Raw genomic sequence first — 8,992 nt, forward strand, 5'->3', positions numbered from 1 at the left:
TGGATTTGTACAGTTCACATTTCCTTTGTGCTTCTGTGGTTTTGTTTTGCTCATGGAGTATAGCACATTCTCTGATGCAGGCACACCATGCTGTGGCAGTATTTCCCAAGTCTCATAGTCAATATTAAAGTTTTTCAGAGATACCCTTAGAGTGTCCTTATAGTGCTTCTTTTGATTACCATGTGAGCACTTACCTTGTTACAGTCTGTCTTGAGGGAAATAACTAATAATGGAAAAGAATCCAAGAACAAGTGCTAAGTTGTGTGAAAAGGAAAAAAATAAATGAACAAAAGAAAGCACACTTATTAGGTACTTTCTATGTGCCAAGCACTGTACCTGGTCAGCTGGGGATACAAATGCACGAGTAAGACAGTCCCTATTTTTTAGGAGCTTTTATTCTAATGGGGGGATACAATATTTATGTGGGACTGATAGGGAAAGAAATGTCTAGAGAATTGAAGGGATGGTGGATTGATCCACAGGGCAACAGTTTGGCCAGCCTTTCCAGAAACAATAGTAGTATGGTAGTATTTATTTCCCAATGCAAGAGATGCAAAGGATTGAAAGGGGATGGCTGCAGATCAGGAGCAGAGAAGATGGCAAGATGACTAGGGTGGATAACAGGATTGGATGTGAAACATGGTTTTAGCTGATGATCATGGGGCTGGCTAGATATAGAGGACTAACTGAGTTTGTGCTCATTCCCTAATCAGCTTGGTATAAAGCAGTAGTTCAAAGGCTGAGCATATTAGCTCCCCTAGGGATAGAGGGATTTTTTTTTATCCAATCTGATCTACTGGGGAAGTGTAGGGAGAGAGGGAAGCCATAGAGTTTTAGATAAAGGAGAAACTGGTACAGCTAAACTCAATGGGAGAATCTTTTCAGATAGGTGGACCTTGGGAAAATTTAAGAGCTGACAGAGTTGAAATTAATTCAGTGGTTCAGGATGTTAAGGGCTAAAATTCTAGCTAAACTGTCTAAAATATCTAATGAGTGGTCGCCAATAAATTATAAGCTTTAGCAAGAGTTAGACTTTTAAGCATTTATTAAGGAGAATAAGAATTTGGTAAAGAGAGAGAGAAAGGCCTAGATTTCTATCTATTAAAGGGAGAGCACATTTTTAGCTCCCTTCTCCACCAGCGTCCCCAGGAAAGAGCGCCAGACTGAGCGCCAGTCTCTTCCTTCCTCCTCCCACTAGTCCGCGTCACTTCCTGAATCCTGAAGAAAAGACTCCTGGTCTTGCCCTCAAAGACCTTCCCTTCATGGGCAGAACTCTTCTACAGTAAGTATCCAGCAGGTGGCATTATTCCAATCGTTACAGTCCCCCCTGTTGTTCCTCAAGAAACAAAATGTTTCCTTGACGGAACAGTAAAAAGAATATAATAACTATTGCTAACTAATAATATGTGAACAACAATATAGAAAAGGAAGAGAGGAAAGTTTTGTTCAGAGGGGCGATTTTTTTTTTTTGTCCTCATGAACCGACGCTTTGACATTAGTCTTGCAAAGGGAGGGCCTCTGCAGAGAATACATGTTACAGATGGTGTATATTATAACAGAAAGAGAAAAAAAACAACAAAAACAACAAATCAAAACTGTTCATTTAAAGTCTCTGAAAGTCTTTTCTCAGATGTCCTCTAGGTGTAGTCGTGGAATGGAAGTCTTTTCAGGGGTTGATGTGTGGATGCTGGTAATCAGCCAGGAAAATTTCCTACAAAATTGAGCTTAACACAACTTTAAAATAGCTTTGTCAATAATCAAATCAAACAATGAAAGTTCTCAAAAACATGTCTAAGGGAATTCAGAATCTTAGTTGTTACACATGAAACATATAATAAAACAAAAATTGAACCATTCTTTAAAATTATAATATTACTATAGTCCCCCCCTTATGGAGGGTAATTGAGAAGACAATTGCTGCGATATTAATTATTAAAAATAATTTTTATCTTTGTTTCATCACTTTTTGCATCATCTGCCTAATTATCCTCATGCCATTATGAGAAATTAAAAAATCTAATATAATTGGTAACAGGTGTCAAGGCCAAATTCAACACTGTATTTATCATGACACCTGAGATAATTATGGGGGTTACCATAAAAGAACAGAGAAATGATGGGATATGAGCATTCCCACACTTGAGCAATATGTACTGCCCATACAGTATGCCAGGCTTAAAATAGGTGGATGGAATATATGTCCATGCCACCGAACATATTGGAAGAAACTGAGTCAGACTTAATCAGATGCATGGGATTGAGATGTCCATGGCATCAGGCATATAGGAGGGAGCATAGAAGCCAGGTGTAGAAGTGAGATGGGTGGGATGAATACTTCCAGCCATCTGTACAATATTGTGGGGAAAAAGAGAATAAAATATTAAACCAAGAGAATCCAACCTCAACATTTGTCAAAAGCCGTTCCCTCGGCCATACCTTGACTTCATGCATGTCTCCCCTCATGTGACAGTTCAGTGTCTGCTCTTGCATGTATTCCTCTTGTGATTGGATGGCATCTTGGCCAACTGGCATCTGATAACTCAGAATAAAGGCAATTAATGTCTTAAATGATAAGTTCCCATAATCCAAGTCTCATATGGATTTAAAAATTGAGGATAATAAATGATTGCAAAAAATGTGAATACATCTTGACTCAGAATATAATATATAATTATGCAACAATTTCAAATAATACCTTTTTTTTACTTAGCATACAATTACTTTTTTGAAAAATCTGAACATATTTAAATACAAGTTAAAGCACAACACAATCTCAAAGACAACTTTTACAAATGTTCCCCTCTTTTTTTTTGGAATATGCTTATCAAAAATAATACTTCTAGAATCAATTTACACTTGCCATGGCAAACAATTTGCTAGGGAAATGCTTTAAAGAGTTTGATCAAATAATCAGTTGAGAAAAAATAACAAAAACAAACAACTCAGAATATGGGAGCACAATACTCCTAGAATTAACATTGTATTATGAAATCAAAACCATCTTGCAATGTTTCAAAATTAGAGAGATGAATAAATAGAAAAAAAAATACACATGGAACAATAAAAGACAATGAAATTCAAACTAGGGAAATCTAAATGAATGTGAACTTAATATTAATAAGAGTATTATAAAATATAAACTTGATCACATGACTATAAAAAGCTTTTACAAATATTCTCCTTGTTTTAGAAACTAAGTATAAGACACAATCTCAAAAGCATGAAAATCTCTATGAAAATAAACCCATACCATTAATTTCAAAATGTATATGTAATAGCATAGAAATCCTATGTAACCTCTGAACTGACATTAATACTCTGAGTGAATTCAGAACACTTTTGATTCCGGTATCTAAAATCCCCAATACTCATATCAATACCTTGCTGCTTACTTCTACATTTCTGTAAAATATATATCCTTCCATGGCAAAAGAAGCAGAGTCTTGAACTATGTTGATTGTCATTCTTATTCAGCTTAAGTTTTTCTTCTTTGACCCCTCTATATTGTCTGTCGGGCTTTTCACCATACAAATGCTTTATAAGATTACTAATTAAAGACAAAAGCAGGTTAGCAAAATTATGAACAAAACAAGCATATCTGGAATTTAAAGGGCTTTCTAAGGTTGTCTCAGAAGCACAGCCAGGCTGGGGAAGGGGTGAGCCTGAAGCTGCAAATGTAGTTAGAGAAAGTTGAGCATGAGCATCAGATCTCTGGACTTCCCGGGCAGGGGAAGCAATGGGCTTGGCCATGGGAGGAGTAGAGGGTGGGGTCTGGAGAGGAGGGGAGGGACCAGAGCAATTTGAATCCGACTTGATTTTGAACTCAGGCCTGGATTCCTCTTCCCCCACTTTGCCTCCAGGTGCTAGGGGATTAAAAGCTTCTAGAGGGTGGGTCATTGCCTCCAGGCATGCAAAATTAGAGCAACAATTAGTGTTGGAACTGGGAAAAGCTGCGGGAATCTCTTCAGGTTTCTCTGAAAAAGCATGGTTGGGAGAGGGAGAGATATTTCCTTGTGTGAGTAAGTTGCTGGCTCTTTTAACAAAAATAAAAAGAAAAATAGAAAATCCACAAAAACAAAGCATTAACATGATCTTATCTCCCATTTGTCTGGTTAAACAGACTAAAATCAAAAATAGGATAATTAGGGAGTTTAAAAGGTCCATTCGAAAAAATTTAAAGGAAAACACAGCCAGTACACCAGTACTGAGCAGTTAAAGGGAGAGGGAGGGGAAATTTCTTACCCAACCAGAAGATCAGAAGACTGAGGTTTAGCTTTCCTCTTCGTGGTCAGCCATCTGTTAAGGGCTAAAATTCTAGCTAAACTGTCTAAAATATCTAATGAGTGGTCGCCAATAAATTATAAGCTTTAGCAAGAGTTAGACTTTTAAGCATTTATTAAGGAGAATAAGAATTTGGTAAAGAGAGAGAGAAAGGCCTAGATTTCTATCTATTAAAGGGAGAGCACATTTTTAGCTCCCTTCTCCACCAGCGTCCCCAGGAAAGAGCGCCAGACTGAGCGCCAGTCTCTTCCTTCCTCCTCCCACTAGTCCGCGTCACTTCCTGAATCCTGAAGAAAAGACTCCTGGTCTTGCCCTCAAAGACCTTCCCTTCATGGGCAGAACTCTTCTACAGTAAGTATCCAGCAGGTGGCATTATTCCAATCGTTACAAGGATGAGGTGGGAGCAGGGAAGGGGAATCCGAAATGGACTTCTCCCTGCTCTGGTAGCTCTTTCAAGGCTCCAAATATGTGGCTTGGTTGGGTTGGTTAAAAGCATTTGGAAAAAACAGAAGTCATCTATATGTTATCATCATAATTATCATTCCTTATGGAAAGTTTAGACTTTTGTGAGCCAGACTATTTAAATGAATGGAACAATATGATTTTGCCTTGAATAGGAGTTCTTTTTGGTCAGAGAAAGTAATAAAGAAGCCACATGGCCTCTTTTTATCTCTACCAGACCAAACAACACTAAAGAAAGAACCATAAAAGATAAATGTAAAGGAGAATAACAGGTGGGAGAACAGTTTATATCATATAATCTCGGAGCTGAAAGGAACCTTTAAAGATTATCTCTTCCAACTCTATCATCTTACAGATAGAAACTGAGGCCTACAAAGACAAAATGACTTGTTCAAGGCCAAACAACTGCTTAGGGCAAAGCCAAATTTCTGAAGTCCAGGGTTCCATCTGTAAGGGCCAAACTTAGTATGGGAAGAGTTAAGTGGGCAGCTCACCATAGTATTGGGGTAAGAAAGGAAACAGCCTCTTTCAAAGAACAAAATAGGTTTATTAATGGGAACAAGTTCAAAACACAAGTGGGGTTAATAGAGTTAGGGAATCTAAATCTCTGGGGTAAAAAGGCCCCAGGCACCCCAAATCTGCCTCTAGCCCAGCCAGGTCCAAAGAGTTAGCTTTGCCTCAAAAAATCCCCAAACTCACCACCACCCAAAATCTGTAGCTCTAAGGAGAATTAGCTTGCAGTCTCTTCTCTTTTGGTCCAAAGGTCAAACACCAACAGCTCCTCTAACTGTCTACTTTCCTTCCCCATTTCTGTCAGAATCCTCTCCTCTGAAAAACTCCCCTCTCCCTTTTCCTCTAACTGCCTCTAACTGTCTCCCCCACTGGAAGAGGAAGTTCCCAGCCATGCTGGGTCTCCAATTGGCTCAGCACACCCACATGGGCTGCCCCCATCATAATCTGGCCAGGTCCACGTGGGAGTGGGGGGAGCCATTAGGGGAGGCCTAATTACTTAGTTTCAATAAATGTTCCCTGTGGTCAGAGCTCCTCCTGTTTGTTCAGTTATCTCCCAAAGTACACACCCATCCTCTCTCAGGCTACTCGAGCCTACATTTTTTTTTTCAGTCTGATCACAATAAAGCAAATATAGGGCCATGAAAACCCCAAATCACAATTAATTCCTTACACTTCCATTATAACATGTCAATACATGATGACACTGGAGCCCCTTGATCCACAGGACCCCTGGGTAAGTGAGACCAACTTATTACAGCATCCTTTGGTTATTTTAGGAATTAAATTAATTCACTGAGAATGGATTTAATACTGGTGCTGACATATGGATTTGCTACAAGAAATGGAAGGCTATTTTCCTATTTCCAGACTTCCATGTGACATGGAAAAATAGGGAGAGGAAATGAATTGGAAAAACGTCCAAAGTTCATTATCTCTCCTGCCATTACTGAAGCATTTTTACATCTGCAATTCAAGTTACTAAGTATTTATGAAACACCTACTATGTATAAGGCATTGCTTAACACTAATACCAGGACAAAGTGAATAGTACTGTGCCCTGGGACACTCACTAACATATAGGGCTTGGGGAACTTATTTCCCATAGCATCTCTCAGGATCTCAGAGTTCATCCTGGCCCTGCTATGTAGCATGACTGCCCCACACCATTTTCCCTGCCACTTGTATCTCTAGAATCCCTCTCTCAGGTATGTATATATCCTCTATTCTTGTATCTGAGGTAAAATACATTAAATTGAAGGTGAGAGGAGCACAGAGAGAAACCCAGTCATGTAAAATAGATGTACCTTTCTTAACCAAGAAGTTGGTACATAGACTTACTATAGACCAGAGATTTGATATAGTTAGCACCAATAGTCATTTTTCTCACATCATTGGAGAAAGAAATACTATATTGCTTGGATTCATATCATGATAACCTCTAGAAGAGAGTAGACTTGACTGGTGTTTGGTTTACAAATCTTTTCCAACCTATCCATGCTCCTGCCATTACTCAAATGAATATACCCCCATGCAAGACTTCCTAATTATGGCTCTTGTGTTAAACATTAAAGATACAAAGAACACTATGCCACCAAATTCTCTTGAGTAATTTACAGTATAATTAGGGGGAAGGATGTGTAAAAAGGTAAGTATGATATTAAGTAGAGTGTGGTAAGTACAAAGGAAAGGTACAGGCAAAGTCCTAAGAGAAATCTGAGCAGGCAGAGAGCACGTTCAAGTAGGAGTGAAGATGCAAGGGAAGGTCAGGGAAGGATTGGAGGAGAAATTAGGATCAGAGCTAGGGCTTGAGGAAAGGGAAAAACTTCATCAGATGAAGATGAGACACAGCTGGAGGGAGTGGCATTCTAAGTATGGAGAACACTGTGAACAAAGTCATAGGAAAGCTATGGACAAGAACAGAAGACAAAAATGAGCTGCTTGAATGATTAGACTCAAAAATTTGTCAACAGTCTGATGTCACCTTGGCAGAGGGTTTATAATGGCGCACCTCAGGGGTCTGCGCTTGGCCCTGGGCTATTCAACATCTTTCACAATGACAGATGCAGGCAGAGACCTCATGCTTATCAAAGTTGCAGAGGACCCAAAGCTGGGAGGGATAGCTAATATGTTGGATGACAACCACAAAAATGCAGATAATACTGTCTAGAAAGCATGAAGAATTAAATAATACATAATTTGATAGTTCTGGTAAAATCTTACACTTCCCCCCTCCTTTATACAAACAAGACAAAGGGGGCATGGTTACACAAAAGTTTGAAAAAAATGGAGGTTCTTATGGACTGCCAGCTCAATGAGTTAGCAGTATGATAAAACAATGAAAAAACAAACTAAGAAAATGTGATCTTGGACCACGGTAAGAGAAGCATAGCTTCCAGGAAAAAGGAGATAATAGTCCTACTATATTCTACTCTGGTCAGGTCAGATGTTCTAGGTGCTGTAGTTTAAGGGCATTGATATACTGGAGTTCTTAGTATCTAGTGAAGGATAACTAGAACAGTAAAGAGTCTTACTCTAGGCCACAAGATCACTTTAAAGAAATGAGGATGCTTATCCTGAAGAAGACAAATAAAATAGGGTCAGAGCATTTGATTACATTCATGTTGTTTGACCTCAGAGTTCAGAACCAGGAGTAAAGGTTGAAAGTTGCAAAGAGGAACATTTAGGCTTGACATCAGAGAGACTCAGCTAGCAGAGTTTTTCAGAAGAGGTATGGACTGCCTCAGGTGCTAGTGTGTCCCTTAAGTGTCGATTTTCAAGTAGAGGCTCAATGATAATTTGGGGGGAGGGGCTTTTGTAGAGGGAACCCCTTTTCATGCAGGGGTTGGAACAAATGGCCACTGAGATCATCTCTAAAATCCTGTCATTCATTCCATGGTTCTCTGAGTAACCCTGTTTGCTCTGAATGTAAAATATATAAAAGGGAGTAATATGAGATAATTCTGGAAAGACTGATTTGAAACAGATTGCAGAAGACCTTGAAAGACAAAATCAGTATATATTTTATTCTGAAAACAAAAGAGAGTTGGTGGAAGATTTTGAAAAGAGGGGTCACAGCTTTGGAGTCATACATTAGTAATAATACTTGGGTATTATTGGGTGGGATTGCTTGGAGGAGAGATAGGATAAGAGATGGAAGACCAGTTAGGAGAAAATTTCTCTATTCCAGGCCAGAGGTAATGAGGACCTACACTAAGGTGATCTCATTATTTCAGATTTCTAAATTACGAGGAGTAGGGAGTCAACCCGAACTCTTACTTGTCAAAATTTCTGCTATTCACCTTAGAAAGGCTAAATACAGCAAAAACTACAGTATAAAAAAGTCTCTTCAGAAGGAAAATTCTTGTTTCCTGCAATATCCTGAAATCTGCTTACTGGTGCTCTATGGTTAGAATGACATTAAAACTTTCGAATCCCAGAAACCCTGGAAGTAATTTTTCTCTCCTATTTCAGTAGTCTGTTTAAAATATCAATTCTCCCTTAGAAAAATGTGAAAGTTTTTTTTTCTTGTTCCTATAAATGTAAAACTGTCTTTGGTAATCAAATACTTGGCAAATATATACCAGGGAAATCTGGAAAATAGAGACATACCATGGTATTCTAAAACGTTAAAAAAAATGGTCCCTTTCAGGAGGCATTAAATTGATGATTTATAATGGGTATTACAAACAATAATATAGTAGTATGCACCTGAAAATTGGGAATTGAACAGTACTAC

The sequence above is a fragment of the Dromiciops gliroides genome, chromosome 2 (genome assembly GCF_019393635.1).
Source record: "Dromiciops gliroides isolate mDroGli1 chromosome 2, mDroGli1.pri, whole genome shotgun sequence".
In the NCBI taxonomy this organism is placed as follows: domain Eukaryota; kingdom Metazoa; phylum Chordata; class Mammalia; order Microbiotheria; family Microbiotheriidae; genus Dromiciops; species Dromiciops gliroides.